The sequence below is a fragment of the Hyposmocoma kahamanoa genome, unplaced genomic scaffold (genome assembly GCF_003589595.1).
Source record: "Hyposmocoma kahamanoa isolate Upper Pololo Valley unplaced genomic scaffold, ASM358959v1 94, whole genome shotgun sequence".
NCBI lineage: Eukaryota > Metazoa > Arthropoda > Insecta > Lepidoptera > Cosmopterigidae > Hyposmocoma > Hyposmocoma kahamanoa.
This window is the reverse complement of record NW_020654878.1, coordinates 11,209,772-11,236,985: the sequence shown is the minus strand read 5'-3', so window position 1 is coordinate 11,236,985 and position 27,214 is coordinate 11,209,772. Positions and strand designations below refer to the sequence as shown.

General features: G+C 37.1%; 2 protein-coding genes across 4 annotated transcripts in view; one reads left to right on the top strand and one right to left on the bottom strand.

The window, feature by feature from the left end:
* The window catches only part of LOC113237907 (autophagy-related protein 16-1), a 224,122-nt gene that overhangs the window by 129,032 nt on the left and 67,876 nt on the right, over positions 1–27,214 (bottom strand). The gene's annotated exons all lie outside the window — the stretch shown is intronic.
* LOC113237906 overlaps positions 3,069–27,214 on the top strand; it is a 55,132-nt gene continuing 30,986 nt past the window's right edge. Inside the window, exons 1-2 of the mRNA XM_026474620.1 lie at positions 3,069–3,248; positions 25,704–25,743. The gene's annotated coding sequence lies outside the window, so the exon portion shown is untranslated. The remainder of the gene's footprint in view (positions 3,249–25,703; positions 25,744–27,214) is intronic.

Sequence of the window (27,214 nt, the reverse complement as noted above, 5' to 3'; positions counted from 1 at the left end):
CCAATCCAAATTTAAGGCGCGCTGGGGTGAATCAAAGTCAATCTTGAGCCTATCGCAGCTCTTCAAGCGCTAAGTGCCTTTCAGTTAGCCTTGTTTTAACCGTTCGTGCACTGACTACTACTCAACCAAACAATCTGAGTGTCATATTATTTGTTAAAATTTTAAAAATACATTTCGACTTCCAAGTAATTCGCTTCATTTGTCCCTCAATATTTTTCATTTTCCCTTACATATTTTACTTTGAACTGCAATGGAACTTACCTTCATGAAACGAAAGCGGCCTTTGGAGCTACTGTACTACTGAAACCATTAAAAAGTAATTGGTTTGCTGTTTTTTTTTAATATGCAAATTTTTTTTTCATTATAGGATTGGTGGGACCCACGGCATACGACGAATTAACCAATCTTTAATCGGAAATACGTATTTCCGATAAAGTAACATACGCTTGAGGATATAAGAAAAATTGTAAAAAAAGATACACGCAACTGAAGACAATGTCTTGGTTAGGTCAAAACTGTTTCATACCTTACCTGATTGATTTATATGTATTAAATTCCTTAATTTATTTTATAGCAATTGTTATACCTTTTTATACGTACAGTCCGAAACTATTGGTAAGCAAAAACTTTGTGTGCCACACTTTTGTAGTGTGAACATAAAGTTGTTTTATTATATGTATTAATAAAAACACATCTTATCAGGTTTCCGGTCAATAGAAAATAGCCCTGTATGAACATACGTATCTCGGTATTTATCTACTGAGCACCATATTTATCTTATTTCCTTTTTTTATCTTGCCTATTACCTTACTCAACTCTTGCAATCACAATAATTATTCGGATTTGCAAAAAATACCTTTGCGAATATCGGATTGACCGTGCATATTTCGTATTGCAAACATAACTCGCATATTCAAAACTGATTTTTAATAAAGTTGTGTTGCTATTATGAGTTTTGTCACCAGTTAAAGTAACGTAACAATGAGTAAGTAAATCAGAGATGATAATGTTGAAAAAGGCGATGTATATAATTGCGGCATTAATAGACGTACGAGTTTTATTGCATTTATGAGATTAAGTTTACGTCCATAATAAAAACTTTCAATTATCGTGAAATAAAAAGTTGACCATTTTTGACAGCTCTATTCATTCTCTGATTTAGAAATTCGACACAGTGAAGTCGCGAAAATGGGTGAATGGCGACGGATGACAACGTTTAGAGCAAGGTTACTCCCCGCGAATTGATCCCAGGGAATGCTGAATAAAAGGTCTGATTAAGCAATATTTATTTGGAGATATGCGATAGAAGGTTTCTTTAGTTCGGTTTAGAGCATGTGACGAACTCGCTTTATCGTATAAACGAAAATGTCACGACGAAACGCACAATAAAAATTATAAAAAGCGTGTAAATCTTTATAGCAGCAGGTGAACATTTTCAATTTCCGGGATGAGCGAGTGCGCCCTTATAAATTGTAGGTTGTAAACGGGATTTATGACTTGCATCCGCAATTTGACAAACTATTACCTACTTTTAATATCATACGCAATCAAGGCTACTCCTATAAAGGTTACTCGTATTTGTTCCATCATCATAAAGATAAAAAGTCTTATCTGCACAAATAAAACATTCAATTTAGTTTTAATATCATCCAGTAAAAGTACCACTAACAAGCCAACTATCGCAACCGTTCTAGATTTTGAAAACCTTAAAGCAACAATCGACCTAGTAAAGTGTTATAAGTTTCAGAGAACAACAACAGCTATCATGGGCAATAACTAATGAAGTTGCTAACTAACAATTAGTATTGACATAGAAATTGTGCTGAATACTGATTGTAGTAAATAACGAACTTTATAATCCCTAGGCAAAGAATCGGGAAGTGCTATGGGAAATGCAAACTGTACCGCGTTTGATGTTCTTGGGAACATTCCGTTGATATAATCAGTGGCCAGTGAGGGAGTTGGATGAATTGTTGAGAAATGATGAAGCATTGATTACACTAACGAAGAGGTTTAGCTTTGTGCTTGCAAACATTATATGTTATCTTCTTTTATACCGTACATTTCATGATTCAGCACATTACGTGAACTCCAATCAATCTCTACTAAAATAGGCAGGAAATTAAACGTAACAATGAGGATACTGATTAACCGCAACAACCAGGAAGGGTTGCCTACAATAAAAACAAATCGGAGAAGCTAGTTTCAGTGAATTTATCAATATCGTTAATCGTGCAGAACCAACTATAAAGGTATAAGTGAAAGTGCTTTTGATTTGAGGTTAAAATGATCAGTCAGATTTCATGCAAAAACGGGGTATAATAGAAACTTTGTCCTTGTAACCTGTAGAAAGCAGAGGTCATCGCTGTAAGACATCGTATTAGCCAAAAAACTCTTGCTGCATTTCATTCGACAGCTAAATTTTCATCATTTCAATTTCCAAATAAGCTTTTAATGCAATTAAATGTAGACCAATTTGACTAGGTATTGATTCCAACCCATTATGCACAACCAATATGCATAACCGGTTTTAAAAATTCAATTTATTTTCTAATTATTATAAGGTACTTTTGGTAGTGATACATTAATACGTATTGGCTACGTAAAAATAAACTTGCATATTCATTTTCAAAATCCTACAATTCAGAGCAGAAGCCTTTGCTGAAATTGGATCAATAGTATGAATATAATGCATTTACTTTGAACTATATTTAATTTCCCTCCGATTAAACAATTCGTGCTTAAAAAGAAAAAATAATCGTCAAATTATATATTTTGGCGTAAGCGCATTGGCATTAGGGATGTAAAGTTCATGCACCCTTTTTGCATTTAAGATGAGGGAGAGCTGTGGACAGCGCGAGGCGCGAGTCGCGGGGCTGCGCTGGAGTCCGCGCGCGTCCGAGTCTAGTCCGGCAATCGCCGACCGCGCCATCTCTCCCTTTCTCTCGGGCCTATTGCGCTCTCTCTCCGTCCTTCGACGGCTCGTTCCTCTTCTTCTTGCAAGGTTAAGGTTACGTCAGACGTGTTATGTTATAACCGTTGGGGCGCACTCCGCCAAGTTCAGTGTCTTGTCGAGAGTGGCCGCGACACTAAGCTCGCGACCATCGCTACGCGCGCCTTCTTCGGGGACTGTGCGACCACCTGTGATATACGACCAGTGAAAAGTTCATGAACTGGGTGTTGAAATTGTTTGAACTATCACACGTGACGCTTACATTAAACCGATCCAGATCACCTTGATCCCTTTGGTACGTACTGTGTTTTACTTTAGTACGTTTTTTTTGCAAAATTTTCACATGACTAACTCTGTCCAAGGTAACACTTTTCTCGTAAGTCGGGAATATCTGGAAGATACTCCACGGTATCCTGTTAATAAACAGGTCCTTCTATAAATACTTTTTATGGTCGGTAGTGGAAACTCTATCTTAAGGGAGTTTATTAAACATATTATATGTAACAAGACAATGACGACTTTATGAGCTTTACTCTAGTTATTTTAAAAATTCAGTTAAGTCTTCTAAAATTTGATTACCTTATACAAAGACTATGTATATTTTCATATTAGTTTCATGCTGATGGAAGAATAAAACATATGGAAGCTATTTTACAACCTAATTAAAACATTGCTTGCGAAATATTGAGAAGCGCAAAATATAGGGCGTCCTGAGTATGTAGTGAATAATATTTTAACGTCTAAAAGCGGTGTTTAATGAAAAAAAAAATTCTAGTTTTCATACAAATATCTCATGGAAAATCAAATTTTCTTTTGATGAAATGGTGTTTAAGCCTGACCTTTTATCTGTTGGAAAAATCTACTAATAACTGAATAATATTTCTGATGTAATATGAGAAGTCTTGCCAACCACCGCCAAGAATCTAAATCAGCATCTCAACATTTATCAGAACTAAACCCCCTAAAGTAATATTGGTTTCTCGTAGAAGAAAGAAGAAGTCAATAACAATAAAATATAATCTTGTCTGCCCTGAACGTGTATAACTACAGTACTTGAAGAAAAAATACGAATAAAATATTTGACTTCTAAAATATTTAAGGGATAAATTTAATATTAACGTTTACACGTTTGTAACTTTATGTCAATTTCACACGCTCTCACGGCACTGGAAAAAATTACTTACATGTTTTGACTTATTCGCATCGTTTATAAATTACAATTGCAACGGCATCACTTCGAAGCAGTAGCACAATGAGACTTAATCAAAATAAAGTAATAGTTTAGTAAAAAAAAACTATACTCTAACGGTCACTCTCTGTGAAATGCTTGTAAAAATGATGTACCTGATCTGATGTATGCTTAGGTATTTATAAACTAAGAAATTGAAAAAACTAAAAAAATGCAGGAAAATAAATTTAGTAAAAAAGAGAGAAGAGTTTTAAAAAATTACTTAAAAAGTTCATATTCAAGAGATCTAATTTCAATGGGATTTTTCTTATAACGCGAAGTACAATAGACACAAATCAAAATCAGCGTTTGTGTAGAAAAATAACTCACCGTTAGGAGACTATAGCCGAGGTTTTTGCGCGCACGCTTGTCTTCGATCGTGTATTCGCGTGATAAGCTCTACTGCGCATGTTTTGTTTTGCTTCATATTCTTTTTATTCAAAGAATTCACACTCATTAAGGGAATTACGTACAAAATAATTATGTTCCAGGAGTTTTATTCACATTCTAATTGTTACTTACATTTTTTTTAAGAATGCGTTTTTATGTTTAAAAAGCTTAAAGTAAGTCATATGGCTTAATTTTTTAAGGTAGGATACTTTTTGAAAAAAAGAAGCCTTTATATTTATAATAAAAAATGGATTAAAACTTTTTAGAGTAAAACCTTTTTCCAAAGTTAACTATTTAAACAAAATACTTCAAAATTAAATATTTGAGTTTTTAACCATAACAAAAACAAAACTAAGTTCAAAATGAATAACTAAGGAAATAATTAGAAATATAAAACACTACATATTAAAAATCCAATGAAACTTTAAATCCAGAAAACAATATCTATACATATATTTTGCAATATGAAAAAAAAACTTAAATGCGAAAATTTTTGTATAAAAAGACTAAAAAGAGTGCGTGTGCGCAAGCTTTGTTGAGCGTTAAACCCGCGCCGTATTTAGACTCGGTTCGTTTGCTAAAAGATTTATCTACACATCTTCGCGGTAAAAATAGATGTGCTATTTTTATCGTACAGAATTAAGATTTTTTTTTCTTTGAAATATTTTACATCGCTCCAGGGATTCAGTAAAGGTTCACTAAATTTTATCGAAATATTATATATATATATATATATGCATCTTAAGTATAGAACATTAAAAAATAGACCTTTACAGTTTTTCCTGTAGGGACTGTTGAGGCTAAAAAAGAGAAAGAAATAAAAATTTAAAGATGAATGTATAATAATAATACTTACATTAAAAGTAATATTTTCAAAACTTAATCTAAATAATAACGCGTAGAACAAGTTTATCAATACAAAAGACATCAACGATAACGGCTATGCGTTACCGTTACAAGAAAATTATTATGTTTGAGAGTTACAATTTTTACGCATTGCGACATTCAAAATTACATTAAATCTGCATACAAATTTCTATTTTCTAAATAAAATGAGGAGTTTATTTCAAACAAATTGTGATTATAACTTCATAAAACGTCATAAGATATTTTTTTAAACGCGCGAGAAATAACGTCGTATATGTATGACTAATATTTTAGTTACCATGAATTAGAAGTACAATCTACGATGAAATAATAAGACCTCCTAACTAAAAATTTATATATAATTGTAATATTAAGCATATCAGTGTTTTATTACCATTCAATTTTTATTTTTTATAAAATTACTCGACTAGTTTGTTATAATTAGGTATTAATACAAAGATGGAAAATTAAGAAAAATTCCTTCGATCCGGCTGGATGTTGAAGACGCTGCTGCTGGCTCGGATCCAGCCGGATCGAAGGATATTTTCTTATTTTTCTATCGTTGTATTAATAAATATAAAAATTTTATGTTAATGTTTTTTCTTATATCGCATTTCACACAAAATTGAATATTACAATAATACACGAGTACAATCCCTTGGATTATAACCAAATCAAAGCAAAAGTACTTCATTTGTTACATTCCAAATCCAAGGCATGTTTCTTAATCATATTCCAATACAGTGTGATTGTCATGTAGTAGTTAGTGTTGTCATTTTCTAGGCGAATTCTAACTTTTTGCAGATTTGTTTAGTCACTTAAAAAAAGAATAAGATCGTAATGTCCGGAACAGTTTGATCCAATAAAGTCATTTGCATAATTCCAATGAGTTGGTCCAGTTGTATAATAAAGATTTAACGATCACATTTGATTGCATACTTTTAAAAACGGTGTATTCCCATTCAAGGCAATATAACCACTTTATTGTATCCTATATAGTAATGAAAAAACAAAAAGCTATTCGTTATTAATATTACTCTCTTTTTAGTGTCATATTAATCTCGATCGAAAGTCGCAACTCTAATAAGTAAAGGCTTTTTGGTGGGCTTTGTCTTCAACATTGGCTTCAGTTCACAGCCTTTTATTTGTGTAAATTTATATTTAAAATAATGAACAAGTAATAAGGAAACAAAATATTTTTCGCATTTATAACTTCAGTTCTCAGTTGATCATTGTGATGTATGTGTCAAAAATGTAAATTATTTTATTTAAAAAACCTAAAAGCTATGTACAGCTATGGTATTCCCACGATAATTCAGCACTATTAAGGCATGGGCTGGCTAGGTATCTAGGTTGCCTAGGGTAGGCTACAATTGCACGAAACAAGTAGCGTTCGCAGGCCACAAAAGTATAACAAACGATCCGGAGAGCACGATCGAGGCCGGGGGTCAACACTAGTATACTCTAGGAATGCCAAACTCAATGCTGTGAACAAGCCAACTTACCTTTAAAAGGTTATATTGGCCCCTATGAGGCTTTTACCTTGGATATTTACGACATATTAGTCAAATTGACCTATAGAAGCTCGCAAACGATCTAATCTACCCATACACGTTTCAATAAGCCAAAACCAAAAGAAAATTGCAAATAAATAGATGTCAATTTCGATAATAAATCTACAAACATCGCTTGTTAAGGTTGTAGATTCATGTTAATGGCACAAATTGATTAAATAAAACTAGAAAATCTGATGATACACTGAACATGTATCTATAAAAACAAATTTGATTAAAAATAAAAATAATGTTACTAATATTACTCTGTGAAACTCCAAAGTTTCATTTAAAATTATTCTAAAGAACTAAGTTCGCCGTTTACGAGCGCGAGAATTGGGTTCTAAATTTTCCCAATAGATGGGTACGTTTGACCCGGTTGGGTGCACCGAGATTATAATTAAGAGGGTCACGTGAGAACAGCGGTAGTATTCGTGACTGCGCTCGTGTCGGTGACACGCCACTCGGAACTATCGAGCACAAGGCGAGACTGCGTTCCGATTTCCTGACTAGTTCGATAAAAAAATCGATTTAAACGAAAATGCATCTTAAAATTTAAATTAAATGTAAAACGGGAACAATACACCAGATCGCATTTAATGTAAAGTATATTCAATAATCATGATGCAATAATTCTGAAATAAACGTAAAACCTACAGTTTGTCCTCATCATCAAGTTAAACCTTTTTTAAATAATATAGTTTAAATACCTGCCCGGTTTATTTCTTTACACACCTGAGTTTAATTTACCAGCTTGACTGTAAAGTTAGCGATATATAATGAAAGGCGTATTTTATCTTAACTAAGTGGCAACGGGACTACAAAACGGTTTGTGGATATAAAGAAAATTTATTTTAAATGGCGCCAATAAATTAGCATGCCTCGTTCATTTTGTATGTAAAGGCAATGAATTATAGCAGGTCCTAAATGGGCACAGATCCATCATCGAGGAAATATTATAGGTATTGTCAGCAAATACGTTTCAAAACAGTGTAATAATATTATATTCTCACATTCCTTACGAAATGGGAAAATGGAAACGGCCTGTAAACCTTAATGACAAATTTGTAATGCTTAGAGTTCTGAAATTGTTCATTATTATAGAACAAATCCTTCATTTTATTCCCCTGTTACTCTTCTTATTTAATACAAGTATAGCATTAAGGTTACTCAAGTGTAAAACGTACAAACAAACATCAATAACGTCGTTAGCCGCATAGTTAGTTGTTTAGCGGGCAATTCGCGTTTGTCAAACGGTTGTCAATGGGTACATAACTCGACGATTAGCGTCAATTCACGTACAACTCGACTGTATAGGTAATTTGTTTCAGAAGAACAAGCTAGTGGCTTTTTGTTTAAATTATTGGCAATGTTTATTTGCTTGGAGATTTTAGATGGGGTACTATAAAATCGTAAGGGAATGAAAATGCAGGTTGGTATATTCAATGCAATTACTAAGTTATAATAAACAACATTGGATTACGATCCTAGATTACTACAATACTCGTCATCCAAAAGGCGTACACTTGATAACGTTAATCTTTAATACAGAAAAATGATTCTCAAATTCATTGCAAAATGAACGAGAGAAATTACATAGGAGTCGGAAGATAGAGGCTCGAGTGCCGAGTGCTCCTATTTATAAAGAAACTCTTAGAGGGCGTCACTGCACGCTCGTGCGGGGTCAGGACGGATTCCGTCAAACGCGGTTTCCATGAAGGATTTTAATTACGTCGTCGGGGTGAATGACCGACACACGCAGGTACCTCGGGCGACTTTCGACCACCTTCTTCCTTAACAGGTGTCCACGTTCTTTTGTTATTTTACCATCTGTGGCCCTTACTGCTTTAATATTCAAACAAACTTTTGATATCATATTTATTATGTACTTATATCGTTTAAAACGTATTTAGACAATTAGGTTGTGTTTAACTTGTTTGAGTGTTTAAAAATTCAAACGGTACAATAAAATGCATTTTAATGCGATGGGGTAAAAGTATTGGAGAATATTATAAATGTTATTAACTATAATAACATTCTGGCACTAAGGTGTAAATAAAATTCTACAAAACATAATCGCCACGATCTTATACACTTATAATTGGATCAATTTATAGCAAACAAAAAATAAATAGAAACTCCGTTATATTATAATCATTTATTTTTTAACATCCTCGGGCAATTACATCATAATTTGTTTATAGTCTCAAATGACTTATTGCGTTTAAGTATTAATAAATGTAACGTTTATTTTGGCAATAAAAAACACCTGTCCATATATAGATAACGGTAAATCGAGAAATGCAGATAAAGATGTCGATAAGTGTAATTTATAACGAGATGAGTAACGCGCGAGAACCTGTGGCGACAATAGACTAACAATGATGTGGGTGTCGGCGCTGAGTCACGAAGCTCTCGAATCACAATCGTATCCAAATGTCGACCCGTCAATAAATTACATCTGATTTGGAAGCCGGTTCCTGACCGCCGCAACGTTGCTATAACAAGTGGTCACTGGTGAGCCTGTATTCGGAAATTTAATAGAATGAAGGTCACCCACTGTGACGGTGTCTTTATTTTGGTAAAACTTTAGGGTTATTAATAGCAAAATATTTTTTTAAATTATTTCACAGATTTGTAGTATAAAGAAAAACTGAAGTTCGCTAACGATTACTAAACTAAACCAACAATATTAATAATAACGTTTCAATTAAAAGTTTAACAAGGTGAAACATTTTAAATACCGCCAGTGATCTGTAGAAAAATTGTACGAGTTCACATGTAAAATTATTTATATATTCGACAGTTATCCAAATTTAATTCGGGCATTCCCCCGGGCATAAATCAATAACAGTTAAATTGGCGTACTAAAAGTAAAAACATTGGTCTCTCGCTTCAACTATTTGATAAATGTGATATGTACGGTATAAACTATTTCAAAATATCCCGTACATTCGTTTCGATTATATAGTTTTTTTTAATATCTATGATTTGTGATATACTACCGCGTCCCAGATAGTGCCGACAAAACAAAATTATAGCGAATTTGACATTAGCCGTGAGGTGGAATGAAACACCGTATGAGCTAAAATGAACGTGGCTGTAAGGCGTTTTATGCTCTATAATACGTTGCAAGTGGAGCGAGTTACAACGCCTGCAACGTGCTCAAATTGATTACGGATACACGCGAATCGTCTAATAAAATCACTAATGGAACGGTACCGGTGGCGTGCGTCGCATAACGGCGCCGTCTCTTGCGCGCGCTCCCACGGCTGACACATTATGCAACCTGTGCACTGCCGCTGCCGCCGTTGCCGTGCCGCAGCGTTGTTGCGTCGAAGTGCAGGCTCAGCACAATGCGCGTTGTTGATCGCGGTCGCGATCGCATTCCCGGTGAAAAACCGACGGCACCGTAAGTGAAACCAGATGCAATCGTTAGCGACACCTCGATACGCTCATTTCGCACCGATAGCGCTCGACTTATGCAGAACAAAACATTTTACTTTCTGTACGTATAGAAACACAGATACTTTTCAAAAAGTAGGCAACGTATTGAATTTCTGCTATCAATAACATTAATTCACAGATCATATCTCTATAATCTTTCACCGCTAACAACAACATAGGCGGTATAATTTACAATCATTTAAGTGTGACGAAAATGGTACTACGTATATAATTGAACACTGTTTTGAGGCAATGTATGTTAATTTCCGATGGGTTCGACTATCATTACGCGATAGCAATCGGCATAGGAATGAAAAACAGCAATAGTAAGTGTCGATGTCGATTGTATTAACATCAAATTATCCACATAACGCCGACATAGCACTATTAGAGCTCTTTCTCACATACATAAATTGCTGGGAAGTGCAACGTTGAGTTACGACAGTAGACACAGTATGAGAAAATATCTACTTTAATTATAGAAACAAGTATGGTTGTAATGACGTTACAAGTTCATACATTTATATCAGACATAAGAATTATTTGTGATGATTATTTCTAAATAGATAAAAAAATATATTAAAAATTGTGTCGAAACAACGTTAAGACGCCGCTGTAACTTTCATGGCATTGAATTAACCGCGTTGCGATTTTGTGATTATTTGACGAACTATGTACAAATTATATGATCATTGAACTTTCTTGGTTGCCATATTTCTATTGCCGTTTGAAGCGATACGGCATCGTATGCTCGGTAGCGGAATTTGGTTGCGGCGAGCTCGCGAGTGACCGCAGCCCGAAATGCACGATCCACAAATTAGTAAAGAACTTCTTATGCGTTTGTCAGATTACTTGCGGTAAAACTTCACAGCTTTACACTGTGTTTCCATTACCGAGAATCTGTGTGTGACCCAAATACGAAGTCGCGTTCCGCACCTATTTGGTGTGGTATGAATGTGGAATGTCATTTGCGACTTACGCCGCTATTTTTCACCGCAATGGATACACATAAACGTGGTCATTTATGATTATCTTTCACATTTATATGCGTTCTGTGGTGTTTGCAAGTGCGTTACTCAGTGTTAAGACAATGTCACAGCGTTAACTAATAGCAGTAGGTTTATGCTTGGCAGAAGCAAGCCGACCCGGGAACACATTTACAATCATTGTGCAGTTAACCTTATCATTGCAATAAATTACAGATTTTCACAAACATTTAGCTTTTATCTGTTTAATATATTTTAGATTAGAAAACTTAGTACCCACACACGACGCTATTAAGACCCATTAGGTGCTCATTGCAGTTTTATCATCTACATAAGTCTTAAGTTAAATTAATTGTTAAGATTTAATATTCTGTAATCGGAGTCAAATATATTTAGCATTTTATGAAAAGGCAATGAACCAACGTCCGCTGTATAAATAACAATATAATATAAAAAATATTCCTTGTGAAAAATAGTGACAGAAATAAAACGCAACTTCATTCATTGCCGTGCACCGCGTCAACCGCACGTAACGTAAAGGTGGAAGTGACGGTATGTGGACAGTAGAATGAGCGACGCTGGAAGTGAGGCCACTAATGCGAATGTTCATTGACAAAAAATAAAATCAACGCTAACATTCCAGCGGATGGTCGTGACGATTGGTTGAGACGCGAGTGTGTAACATCGCGGTAACGAGAGCCTGAGTGGGCGCTTTACATAGATCCAATGCAAATTGAGTAGCGATTTGCGCGCGCATAAATCAGCCCAAGCCAACACTCCTCCACTCCGCATTTCGTCAATTAACGTCACCCATACTAGTATTGTACCGATACAGGCACGCGTCGCTTCGCTTGATTTATTTCCAACTATAGTGATAGCCGCAAAAGATAGCGCAGAGCTTTCCACACGAAAATGCAGTCGCAGAGAAAGCCGTGGGGCGACGGCTTAAGAATACATTGTCGCCTCCCCATACATGCCCGTGGGGGTCGTAAGAGGCGACCGAGGGCGTCACAAGTGTCCATCTGCTTAGCATTGTGGTAGGCTCTGTGCCGACTGGATAGCGACCACAGTACACACGGCGGAAAACCCTCCACAGTGAAACGCTTTTGCGAATCGCGTTCAGGGATCAGTTGGTGTACATCCAGTGCATTTGGCCAGACCGGCAAAATGATAGTGACGGAGTGAAGATATTTGTGTTTTCCATCCGTTACTCTCATCTCTGGACTGTATTCGCACTTTCCATCAGGCGCGGTGCAGTCATTTTGTCGAGTCGCAATAAAAAAAAAAAAAAAAAAAAACTAACATAAGTAAAAGTTTCATGAATAGGTAGTCTCGTAAAAGCCTCGAGACATCCATCCGCTAACAAGAAAGAAACTAGAAAGTGAATTATAAGCCAGGAATAATTTGTCTAAGAGTGGTTTGAGTGGCCGGGTAAGGTTCAATTATAGGGTGCTTCTTAGAAGACGCTAATGGGAGCGTTGAGGAATTACATACAACCATAATGATTCCGTTGACGTTTATGAATAACATTACAATTTGTTGTGTTGTGAGCAGGATGCAGCGACAAACCTAAACAAATTTAAGCACATAGACTTTTGTTATTACCTGAATACGAAAGTTTAATATACATTTCATGGCTAAGATAATTGTGCAAATAACAAGTCATGGAATAGGTAATATTAGATGGTTAATAAAGCATGTCTATATTTGTTTGTTCCTGAACAAGTTAGGGCGGAACCATCGCCCTAAATCAACTTAACGGTCCTGGTGATTATCTGTTTATCCTGGCGGCATAAGCGTGCACGCCTATCATCGATGCTTCCGATTAATTTCGTAGTGTATTATTATTAACGATGGCCATATAGGTGATACCGGGCCGGTCGCATAGCGGTCGGAAATAGGTACGTGGTCGTGAGATCGCTTCGGCAATCTGAGATGTGATCGCTAGAGCTTCGACAATACGCAATTAATGAAGCGTCCGCAAGGGACTCGTCTTGCGTAACGAGCGGCCACTGCCACTTCTTATCGCTAATGAGAGCTGAGTTTGCAGAGTATTGTCGCGGAGGGCATGTTCGAGCCCCACAGGCCATCGGGGGCATACTCGCCTCGTGTTTATTGATTCTATCTACTGCTAACTCGAATCGTGCGTGTGTTGTAGCGTCCGTAAAGTATCTTGTTAAACCTCAGCAAAGCGTGTACATTGTGTTCCCTCTAAATGAGGAAATGGCCTTAAGAGGGTAGTGAGGTAGAAAATTATTTTTCTGGTGCGTCTAGCGTGTTATTATAAGATTACATTCGCGCACCACGTACCTCGTATGATGTATCCCCTGCAGTTACCTTTCTCATAGCGTTTGCTAACGAGGATTGCTGGTGGCAGCGAAGAGTATATGATTTTTATGATCAACATTAGACGGTGGTAGTTAGGTGTGCATCAGGAGGAGTTCTCGGGTCGGGTGTCGGGGGCCGAGCTATCTAATCGGGCGTCGCCTCGTCGTCGGTGGGCGGCGATCGGGATAACACCGCCACCGCCGCGCCCACACGCCAATTATGTGGGAAGAAGTTACGATTGCTAACGCGATACTGCGACTAAAGCAAACGGACCCACCTAGAGTCGATCGCGTACATTAATCGGAAAACTATTGCCAGTACTACTCCAATCAATGCTCGAATACTATCCGGATGCATTATCTACACAACAACGGAGTATGAAGCTATCCAACTTACCATCATACTATTACTAAGCCACAAAATTGCGTTTATGATCTTAGATTGTTTGTTACCGTATTGAATACAGTTTCGTAAATCAATTACGAAAATAATTACTTTCAGTGTGCATAAATACACGATTATGTGAATTTAAATAAATAATAAACGTAATAAGATTCATGGTAAAATCGATGTTGATGACTAAAGACATAGAGATATCGGGAACATAGTTAAGGTAACTCAAAAAGTGTAAGTGGTTCATAGATAATTGTCGGCACTAGCGATTATATCTGCGGGGTTGATCGGGCGCGCTTCTGTCCATTGATAGGACGTAGTCGACGGCCCCAGTGCCGAGTGAAGTAATTACAATAAATAGGGCTCGCATGTGAACAGGAACAGCACGCTACGTGATTTTTGCAATTATGTAACACTTCGCCTGATAGCGCAGTAATATGAACAACGCTTCAAAAAATGCGTACAGAAGAATGGAACATAATGCCTTGGAAAATCCATTACTGACTTATCATCTCCCACAGTTTTAAATATGTTTATTTATGTTATAAGCAGTTCATGTTTTTGTAATCTTGTACCCCTCTGGGAGGAGCTGTCTTACGTCAGAACAACATGAAGTTCGAAATGTAGATTCAAATTATTGTTTCATTAAAGGATTTACTGGGTAGTAAAAACAGTACATTGCCTATGATAAATGGTCAGTTAATTTGTCTTTGCCGAGCTGTAGAGTACAGTCTTCGATAATGAAAATACAGAAGTCGCAAAGGTATAATCATAACGCAATAATCGCGGGCTCTTCTGGAATCACGCGTAAGAACTACGATCGAGCGCTGCCTTTGCACATTAGACTTATTACAACAAGCATCGATACCTCTTTATATACGCATACATTCCAGCGTTATTATTGCTTCTAAAAGCGATTCAAGCAATATGAGTTAACTGGATAAGATACAACATTCATAGAACAACATTAATTTAAACATAACTCAATCATAACTTCATTACTTAGAAAAAAGATCATCGCAGCAGAGAATATACAAGTAAAATGCAATTGTAAGAGCGCCCTTGAAAAATAAAAAGCATTTCGTCTTTAGTTACTCGAGGAAAGTGTACAGAATAATGACAGAAGGGCGGTTCTGAGTTATTACAGTAATGCCGGGTTGCTTCGTCTTCCTTCGTCTTCGTCCGCTAGCGTTACATAGCATTTCTCCACAGCGTCTGCGAAACTAAAAAATAACACAAATAACCGGCTTGCCACAAACTCTATTAGATTTCCAACTTACTTTTTGCAGAGGTTGTCGTCGCCTAACTCGATCTCGATGCGGACGTGAGAAAATTGTTAATCTTATTTTGTAATAGCTGTCGGTAAGGAGAAAGAATGAAACGGCTTTGTATTGAAATGTATTTAAATTACTTTACCACTGTTCGAAAGCCATGCCGTGATATGATTTTTATTCAACTCCATATTTGATTTTCAAAAAGCAAGATTATCGAAAAAAATCTTTTTTTACTTTTACACGGTTTTCAAAGGCGGGGTTAAAAACGGGGTTAAAAACTAAATATATTTGATATTACGTCGGATGGAATCAATCGCAAAAAGAACAGGTTGTAATTATACTGCGCAAAGATATACAAGATAAATTAGCAAATGTCACAGATTCGCGATGACTAGCGATTCTACCACGAACGCGATGTAGAAAGGAAGAGTGCAGGTGTCAGAGCACAAAGTGGCGATAGGGAAAGCGCCACGCTATGTCGCGAAAGGGAATTTCAAATCCACACTCACAAGTCGATATCATTTCCTTCATTAGATTTTAGACAGAAGCGCAGACGGAAACTTGTTACAGCAATTTCTTCTACGTTTAATCTGTCTTTTTGTCACGGTTTACTCCTGACTGCCTCTTAGCATTACATAAGAAAAGTGAACCACAACAATCGAGAGCTTTGGGGCACGAAAATTACATTTATTTTTACCATCGTTATGACATGGCAGTTTACAAACGGAACGCGAAGCGACGTAAAACCTGAGCCATGGAATGCCTACGGCGTGATCGGATTTCCCGCTCGCGATTATTACCTTTCTTTATTTCACGGGGCGGTTCGTTACCGGCAGTATCAGTGTGTAACGGTGCACCGTGGGTACAGGTATTTGCATGGTGAGCCCATTACGGCGACCGGGCGGGTAGAAGTTATTAAAATACGTTTAAGATCGTACTGTATTCGGTGAGTGCGATAAAGAGTAGACATTGCAGAGTCGTGAGCTAGCTTCGAGGTTTATTGCGTTCGGGATGCGATCGGGCTTCGCAGGCGAGTCTGATGCTAACGTAAACAAAGCGGATTGAGGTGTTTTGCTTCTCGCGCCGCCTGACGGACCGCTAAATCTTGTTACCGGCACATTGTTACATGCCGTCATTTAAACTTAAACCTGCCGCAATTAGCTTTACAAAATATTATTTTATTGCCTTTACCACCGCTTGATCGTCCTTGTATTCATCGAGTTCGTAGGTTTTCGCGATTGTTACACATAGAAAATGAAACAATTTTTCGGATCTAAATCGCGTATATTTGTTTTTTCAAACAAACCAACGTTTCGGTTTCGTTTCCTTTATAGGTTTCACGTCACCCAAAAATTGTTTTATTTCCTACGTCCATGTACTGTTAAACATTGCCCGAAAAGGTTAAGGAAACCAGCTATATTATAGTAAGAGTACATAAGGACGCATCCGTTAAGATGCGAACCGCGCAACAGGTGGCGTAGCTCTGAATGGAGGAACGTAGCCATAAGTTAACAGTTCAAGGACACACGGCTCGTAGAAAGTGGGTCTATAGAAGCGCGTCCGGCAGCGACCAGGCGACAGAATCGCGTGACAAGTCTCGCTGAGAACATTATCATTCCACGTACGATGCCAAACCATTTATTCGGCTTATGGCGACCGTTACTCAGCGCACGCACGCTTGCATCAATGGCATATTTTTCCCCGGCGAAACTCCATACATTTACCATTCAAGGTTAACCAGGTCAGTGTAACGCTTTGTTTACATGACTGTCGCGAAGTCCGACCAGACGGAGACGGCTGACTTGTATTCAGTAACATGTTCTTGCGTTATTGACTCACGTACATAATCGTATATAGCTCTCATGATATGCATCGCTTTTAAACACACAGCGGATGTTTAATATTTTAGACCTAAGAACGTACAGAAACTTACAACATAATATAAAATAAATGATAAGATCTAGCGTAGTTGAAGAGCATACAAGACTTGATCTTCGTTAAATTCATCTAATACTGGCTCTGGGCGTGGACCTATACACCATCCGCAGCTGCTTAAGTCTCAGAATCTAGATAACAGCCATGCGTGTCCGAGCTCTATAATGCAGTCGCCAAGGGCAAATCTAAACTATTACATCAATAAACTAGCAACGTCTGTTAATTGAATTCTGCATAATTGAAGTGCACGTAGGCAGCAAGTTTATGTTTTGTTATTAGATGGAATAAAGAAATCGAGTAAACATTGACAATATTGACATCAAAATGGAGACTAAAAAATTAAACCAATCTTGAGTCATATTACAGGTACCCATTAAAGACTGGTCAAAGCCGAGGTATCAAAAAGGTAATTAAAATGTAACGGAATTATGTAGAGACTGTCCGAGCATGTCGATTGGATGTCAACGAGTTAGTGACGTTGCTCTAGCAATTCAGTTTTTATACGTTCGAAAGTACGAGTATGTTTTGAAGTATGCTATTTAGTTTTTTCGACTTTTTACAGGCAATATTATTTAGCATAGCTTGTGAAGTTTCTTAAACAAGCGGGTGTTTAATTTAGGACAAAGTGAACGGGATGTGTGCTCATTAATATCGAAAGTATCACATCCGCGAGTGTGAGCCATGTGTGGGGTTGATAAACCTGTTGGTCCGTACCGCACCAGTTTCCTTACAACTGGTTGTGCTACAAACTGGGTTTAATAAGCCTTTCTGCTTTGCTAATAATCTGTCCTTTTAATAGCACTTTAAGTGTTTTTTTTCCCCAGGGCCTCACTAAAAGCATAGGAAAAGAACGTACGAGTAATATAAGTAAAGATTAGAACTTTTGTTCCTGTTTTATCAATCTGCAAAACATTTGATTTTTGATTTATAGTAATGGCACATCTTGACTGGAGCAATCTTCTTCTATAACGACTGCCATTGTCAGACATGATGGCACGAAAGGGTACTTAACATTTTATTACTGGTTTTAAGTAAAATTTATAGCAGCACACCTCCCATTCAAAGACAAAATGCATGCATAAATATGTATTGAGAAAAAGATGAAAGTCGCGATGTTATAAACTTGTCTATAGAAAATGTAAGCTATAAATAGGATTTCGTTTGAGATTTGAGGTGAGTAGTGATAGGTGCTCGCGTGTTTAGAGCACGCCCAATACGAGCAACCGTCATGCCATCCGTACATTTTAACGAGAGCGCGATCCCCCGCGCCGATAGCCAGAGCCTAATGAAAACCCCTCTGAATAATGCATTAATACTAGCGTTAAATCGTGAGCACCTACAATCGACTTACGACGAGAATATACCAGATGCAAATTTAAGTCAACACCGACGCGCGATAAGTTTCCGGAGGTAATCCAAGAATGCAATATTGCAACTGTGCACGTGCTGCGATTAAAACGAAAATAATCCAGTTTCCGTGAAGTGCAGTGCTCGGGTTGTCAATGCGAAAAGTGGTGTCCATATTTCACAGCTTTATCGAAACGATGAAGTATTCGTTCAATTCGTCCAAGTCACACGGGATAGTTAGTGATTTATGTGGCTGAGGAATTTCAGGGCGGAGGCTGCGTTTATAAATAATAACGGGATGAAAAATAAGGTCGCCGTTGACAGAAGAGCTGTGGCGGGTTGTGAGGGCGCGGGTGTGCGGCTGGCAGCCTTGCCTATGCGGGTTCGTGCCTCACCTCACGCGGCGACCCGCGCTCACCTTCCCTATTGAAATGTCAGTGCGCGGGCCGGTGATGAGACAATCGTAAAATACAATGTTAAGGTCACATCATGACTTCAATAAACAATTCTAAACATGGGAAACGTGACGTCGTCGCCGTGGAGAGCGGGACCTCCTGAAAGTGTGTCGCCCTTATTCCTAGTCAATGAACAAGCTGCAAACATGTTATGGAGAAACACTGTGTTTATTTTTAAATCGAAATACAGTTGGCTGCAATAGATAACTAAAAGAAGAGACAGAGACAGTAAAATAGATGAATACATTGCATTGACTTACAAATAAATGGACGACGGTTCTAATACAAAAACCACGAAAAAAATGTCCCAAGTCAACCTATTCGAAATTAAAATTGTTATGTCATCGCAGTATCGCGCTGTCCGTAGAACAAATGAAGTCTAAAGCGGAGTGTCGCGCTCTGTATACGATTTTAGCGCCTTACAAGTGCGGACACTTTTTAGCGCGGACCCGACGTCCATATAATTGTAAGTCAATGATACATTGTGTAACAATTTACTGACAGGTAACTAAAACAAAATAACGGAATATTCAGAGAAAACATTTGTGTATAACAAAATGTACCTATATAAAAAGTTAGGATTTTAAAGTGTTATAAATGTTAGATAAATTTGAAAGTAAACAAGATATATAACAGCAAGCACAACGATATGAAGTGAAAACATGTAGAGTGCATGCAGGTCAGGGCAGGACAGGGCAATGCAACAGTGGCCACTACCATTCCCGCGTTCCACATATACACGGCGGGCGCGATTGAGGTCGAACCACGGGAGACGCCTATGAGCTTTGTCTGCACTGAGTTGAGAAACGCTCACTTATACAAGTGCATAGATACAAAAAAGTCAGGTTAATTTGGAAGAAAGTGAAATAGTATTACCAAATTAAAATCTTTGTTGCAAATAGGACACACTGTCCTTGATGTAAGCAATTTAAAATAAGAAAGAAAGCAGAAATCAGTATCCTAGTATAATTGATTACAGCAATTTGTGTGTCATCAGAACACGGGTGAGCGCTTACATAGCGGGGTTTTACTTTCTTGAAGTGGCCTCAAGAAACTAGTTAGAGAAAGTAGGATCACTATCTACTTTGTATTTATCATTATATAACTAGTATTGGAAAATAACTAATTTTGTGTTACAACATCGTTATTGGAGGAATCTTAATAGAAACTATAAATTTGGGGAAGAAAATAATAAGCGTAGGAGCAATACCAAGGAAATCATAGTTGCAATTATACATTGGTGTCAGACACATTAAACAGAAATAAGGGATTCCCGTCCCATAGGCGAAACATATTCGCGCCTACAACCGTCCAATTAGGATGGCTGTACCGTGCGTATCCACCAGCCCACGAGTGTTGAAAATAGGCACTTACTCATAAATATTTATAGCAAGCACAAAGCCGTCTTTGTACACTTCTACATTCACTTGGAATTATAATGGCTGTCACAGTAGGACCCCAAATAAGAGCCGAAACGGCTCGCATTAGGGAAAATAAAAGATTCGTCTGACGGTTTCACTTAGCAACAGACACGGCAAATAACTTGAATAGTTAGCATGGAAAGGAGTTTGGCAGCAGAATGCATGACGGAAAAGCCCAGACGGACGACGACGTATAAGATTTACTTTCATGTATTAGCATCGCCGGCTTTGTAGTCGGTCTACAGTTTTTGTGTTGTGGTTTATTTCTGATTTCTGCAGGAAATTAAACGAGTGTTTCGATGAGAAGCCAGCGCAGCGGTCGAGGACGCTAACGTCCGGCATTTCCCGTTGAGGTGGGTACTGGCCATTTGCTGATGGCCGGCGGTGCGTGTTGTACTGTAGAGGTACAGTTAGTCTGGATGAAGTCGGTTACGGTGTCCGCGCCGTCGCAGTGATCTGTCAATTAGAACCCCATAACCTTGTTCACATCGCTGGCCGCTCGCTACCTAGCCTTAACGACAACAATTACTGTCTTTCCCTAACAATGAGAGAGCATGTACTGGGCCTATTCATTTTACTTCCGTCAGAGCCTGCCCTGTCTTACAATATGAATAACAATGGGAAAACTGCAAGGTCAATAGTGAGAAAAAGAAAGTATAGATAATTTTAACTAAAACCCGTTAGTCACGTCAATATATGATCCACGTCTAATTCAATTTACCTAAATCCTGACTGTTATTACACGTACAATTAAATTGTTTGTTTTTAAATATTAGTCGTGGATAATTAATAAATTGGCTTAGAACTTCTATATAAAACAATTAAGAGACATTTCAGGTACTACAACAATGTCAACATAAATTTGCAATAAAATAATATTGCAAACTTTGAATACAGCCAAATTTAAGTTACTGCAAAATATTTTTAAATGACATCGAACCAAAACCGTTCCACGAATTTAAGAATCAATCGGAGTGGCTTGAGGCAAAATCACGTTTTCCATCACTGTGAAATCTATCAATAGCAATGCAGTCCCGTGGAACGGAGGTAGAAGGCGCGTGGCGTAACGTAGATTCGGTTCAAAAGAGTAGAGTTCGCGTTGATACATACTTTAGGTTGACGACCGAATATGAAATTTAATAATTTTATAACAAAATGTAAACAGAAAAATATTGCAAATTGTTCGGAAGAAAACTCACACGAACTTTCAATTTAATTTTTGTAAAATAAGGGTAAACATTTTCATAGGGTTTGTGGATAAAAGCAAAGAAATAAATTAAAAAGTTCTTTCTTAGACCTCTTATAAATTAGCTTACTGGTCGCTCTTTCAATGTCATGAGACAAATTTAATATTATAGAATAAAATAAACAATGTGAAAGGCGATAAGCAAATCGTTTTTCTGTGAAGTGAAGAATATTCCGGGTAGAGTTTCGCGGAGGTGGAAAATGGAACATAGTTTATTTCTCTATTGTTCGAAACGTGCTTCAGCAAAATGTTTCTTTGGTGGGTGATGTATAGACAGGGGACAGACAATGTTGTTTTGTTTATCCATAAGCTATGTACTTTGCATCCGATGGGAGGGATATATCACAACGATGTGACATAGATGCAGTACGTGGGTGCACCAGTAGCGTATTGTAAGTTGTTGATATCAGAACTCTTCACTCTATGGATTGACAGATATAAGCTTATTGCAGAAATTTATATTTGAAATAAGGCGAACTAGATTTACACCCGTACGACTTTAATCGCGCCTATAAAGGGTAGTATCGCTACATCGCTGACAGTTTATCAACTTATTGCTATATTACCAACATTATGGCATAACGAGAGAGATATTGGATAGGTAGTTGTAATGGATGTACGTAAATAAATACATTAAACAACATGGCTAATAGAAAAAAAAGATGTGACACAAAGTGCTCTATTTACTAATAAATCGATATTATGTTAACATCCTAACTTGTCGGCATAGAAGGATCTAAAGGTTTGCAAGAAATATCAAATAACTCTCTACAAAATACAATGACTGTTTAGATTCAATAAAATAGATAAATGGTGTCTTTAGAGATGAAGGCACGAATTCACTTGCGCGGAACCATGTTCGAGTTAAACCGTTGTCGTTATCTGAGGAAATTTACAAGGTAAGATAATACTACGAGTAGTTTAAACTATAAGCGGGACGAGTAAGAGGCGAGTTCCTATGACTTCTTTAAATAATGGGGATAAAATGACTCCTCATGCTGGTCACGTGAGAACACTGCTCATCCATGACTTTGACGGATGGGTGGTGGCGGGATCGCAAGGTATCGGCCGGTTGCTGACGCAGCGTCGACGTCGGTGCACTACCGCCGCGCCTCTAAAGCACAAATACCGCAATTTACGCGTCAAAAGGAATCGAGACAAAACGTTCCCCGATCGACAATCCGAGATTCGCGTACTATACCGTGAATCTTTAAAGTCCGTTACTTTAGAGTTTCACGGTAAAGTACTTGTTGATCTAGATAAAGAACGACGTCACGCCAATAAAAACGTTTAGCCACGCTGTTTTGATTGAATAGGTGCAGTCAAATCTATAACTAATTGAATGAGGTGTATAGATAAAATGTATTCGGCCAATTTCGCACTGTCTGAAGCACCATGTTTTAAATAAAGTTAACATTGATGGCGATAAGGAGAGCTCTTTAAATAACATTCATCTGGACACGTGTAGCAAAATAGCTAGAGGGCAAAAACTGTAGATACGTATCATACTAGAAAAGAGATGAAAAAGAAAATATTATAAACACTTGCCATAAAGGCGCTTCAGACGAAGGCTGATAGAGCAATTTATTTGATTAGGCATTCCAATCATATTCTAATAGTAGCTTGGCAAGAAATATTAAGTATATTTAAGCGTAGTTTAAGCTAATTTATTATAAAAGAATATTACTTTTATAATACTCGCGCATGCAAATAGATAAAGCGTTCATAATGGAAGGATAAATATTCTGTAAAGAGTTCATATTATGAATAATTTATAGCAGTTTACAATAAGCACCATGTATGTAGTTCTAGACGTAACAAGTAGCGTATCTAATCTAGATCTCAATATTGCATTATATACTCTAAGTGCTAAGAAAAACGATGATAGTTTTGACAAAAACTTATACTTTGTAGGCGTGTATCACGTATCATTACATGTAATTTCTTGCATCATATTTTTTCCCAAGTTGAATGCTCTGATTCACATCTATAATATCAGTATTATAATCTAATACCAACGCATTAGATCCACGGTACGAGTTGTCAGCAACATTTGACTGTGAAATAAACTGAAGCCAGTGAAGCTTGTCAGTGTTTACTTATCCATACAAGATATGGGAGCTCCCGTTCTGGTTCAACGATCACAGATCAGTCGGGCCACTGACGAGTTTTTTTTTTCTCGATACCTTCCAACACATCGTGGGATAGAAATTGACCAATGACGTAACTTTGCTATGATTTGATTAATGGAACAGATTGGGAAAATTAAGTTGGCACAAGATAAGTGGCATTTGTTTTATAGTGATGGCCAATTGATGTGTACAAATAGCTTTTTAGAGGTTACTGTACTATAATAATTACAAGCTGAAGCGGAAACGGAAAAAAAACCGTTGAGTAAATATTTGTCTGTTGAAAAGTTTTTGTTAGTTGCTCTTATTGACAAGATCTTCTTTTGGTAACATATGTTTTTTGCAATCTTGTATTAAGCTCTAGTTAATGTTTTTCAATTGATAGATTAAAAACTAACTTGATTGATAGAAGAACAAGAACGAAACACGTATAGATCGTAGTCTGTGTTTCCAGCTTGACCGGTTGTGCCCTTTTAAGGGATGAAGTTGCCACAAATACCGAGGTTAAGAACCCCCTAGTTATGTAGGAGATTGAAAAAGTTTGTGAACAAGGAACTCTCGGAGATTGCTCTTGCTAGTACAAAATTGCTCGGTATACTTGAATACCATTGTGCCAGTAGATACTTCTACGAAATGCTTACCTTTAATGGTCAAGTAACTGATAAGCTCCAACTGTACGTACCTGGAACAAAAGAGAAAGAATTTCGTAAACTTGAGTAACTTTCCATCATTTTAATTCAAGTGTCGTAGCGTCAGCCAAGTGACAGTAATATGTAAATAATACAATCTTCAAGCAACAATCCTCTGAATACAAAAGATTGGACTTTTTAAATGGTAAAAATGAGTTCACGGAATTGCTGTTGCTAAGCCACTGCACGCATTCTTATGTTAAACTGTAAAGTACTTATACCCAGGAAGTATGCAGGCGAAAGACAATGTATTCATTAATTCCTATCAGGACACTAAATTGATTTAAAACTACGCGAAGCTGGAAAGTACATTGACTCTACATAGTTAAAAGAGTTTATAGATACAAACAATACACATATCTCAGAAGCAATTCATACGCTCTAGCAAATATTTATTACACAACGTGTTACACAATAGTCAGTTATCTACAATAACGATCATTAAGGCTCCGTAAATGCAGTATTGGCGTACCAAGGTCTAGTTCAAATACAAATCGTTTTAGGCCTCCGTCAAGATGCATCGTTTTCACGACTTCTATGTTCGAACAATCTTCCTTCGTGTTCTTTGGTGTCGGCGAATTCGTACCGTATGGTCCACACAATTGACAGGATTTGTATGCTACAAATTGACGCTAAGAAGACACGCAAACAACACCTGTAATTTGAAGGCAGAAACCGTGAACCTTCTATTTGGACAGGAGCATTACCCTTTGGTACAGTGTTATTGTGCCTAATCTGGAGGTAATTACAGCTATTTCTTTCGCAGGCTTATATTATGCTGTCTACGAAAAAGTTTCTGTAAAAAGAGTTTAGATGAGCAAATAGACAAAAAATAGAGAATCCGGGAAATTCTCAAACGCTATACGCTGATAATTGCAAGACGATACGGGGAAGTGAGTATGTTGCTGAATGAGGGAATCACGAAAGCGAGCATGCATGGCGTTGCACTTATAAATGAGTATGTGATTACAAAGTCCCCTGTCTATAATTCAGCATGTCATAATTGAGATACGCTCATGTGTAAATTGCGTAATTAACAATGGTTTATTGTTTTGTTCACAGGACGACGGCGGTTACTGGGTAGCGGTTGTGAATCTCACAGGTCAGTCACACCATGAACCTTACTCCCTGCGATCAGAATTCGTGAATCTTCAGAAATAACACATCATTATGTCTTATTAACCATCGAGGAAGCACTTAGAGCAAATGTAAGGAAAATAACACGCTCGCTTCTCGCGTAGATTGTTCAAGGATCCATTATTGCATCCATTATAAAATTAGTCTAGATGCTATACACACACATCAAGTTACCGTATTAGAAATGAAGACCCTAACGTAATTTATGTAGAGGTACAATAGACGAGAATTAAATTGTAATAGGTTTCTGAATAGCATATATGAGCATAGTGTACCGTAAACTGAGCAATAGAATTGTAATAATGATAAATTATGTAATATGTAATGTATAAAAAAAATAAGAGCACCAAAATCAACCAAGTGAAAAAGATGAAAGATGTATACAGTTAGGTAGTTTTTTTTGCTGTAATGCGTGGGTAGCAAGTCGCAAATAGTCGGGTAAGTGAGCGTGTATTATTAATGCAATGGCCATTACCAAAATTGAAGCATAGTATTATGAAATAGGTCGTACATTTACCGTTGTTTAAGACGTCTCAGACTAATGAAGATTACTTAAAATTGAAGCATAGTACCATGAAGCGTTAGAGACTAGTGTAATTCTCTCCTATACTAATTACGGCCATCATTAACACGGTCATTGATCAAACGACGATATGATTAACTTCAATCTACATTTTATTGGCTATAAAACTACATACAATTTCTACAGAAATGGCAGATTTATATAAACTTTACACCTCTCACGATTTGGGTCGGTAGAAATGTGCCGATTGTCAAACAAATAATGAAGTGCATTACGTCAGTTCACTTGAAATGCACTTGAGTACTAAAAAAAGAATTTTTGATGCGTTCCTGATTTCCGAATTCTTCAAACCGGTTTGTGCATAACGTAATCCTGTTACTTTTTACCGTTCCCCAGCCGAATGGTACATGCGGCCAGCATGACAGGTCGCCTCGTAATACAACAAGCACATATCAATCATTTTTGTATATTATTTTATTCCAACCTCAATCAACGTACGAAGCGTACCAGACAAGTGTCCGTTCCTGTTATTACGAACACTCTGTTGCGATAAAAAGATGAATGGTACTTTTATAATCTGTCACTGATACAGAATGTGAAAAATTATAAGTACTCCAAGGTTCCTATTCAATTACATTTTATCAAGCAGGTGCCAATCTTAGTGATAAAGAAGTAAAAGATATATCGTGTCATGTTAAAATTAAAATGAGACCGTGCGCTATAAATGTACCAGGATTAATTTAACGGCTTTTTAATCACGTCATAAAACTCCAGTTCTCATTTTCATTAATTCACACATACATTGTCGTCGTTGAACGTGTGGTTGTGTTGATCTATAGTGAAACTGTTGAAGCTTTATAAGCAACATGCAAGAATGTGCGACAAGATTATTATAGCAAAATTTGTTGACCTA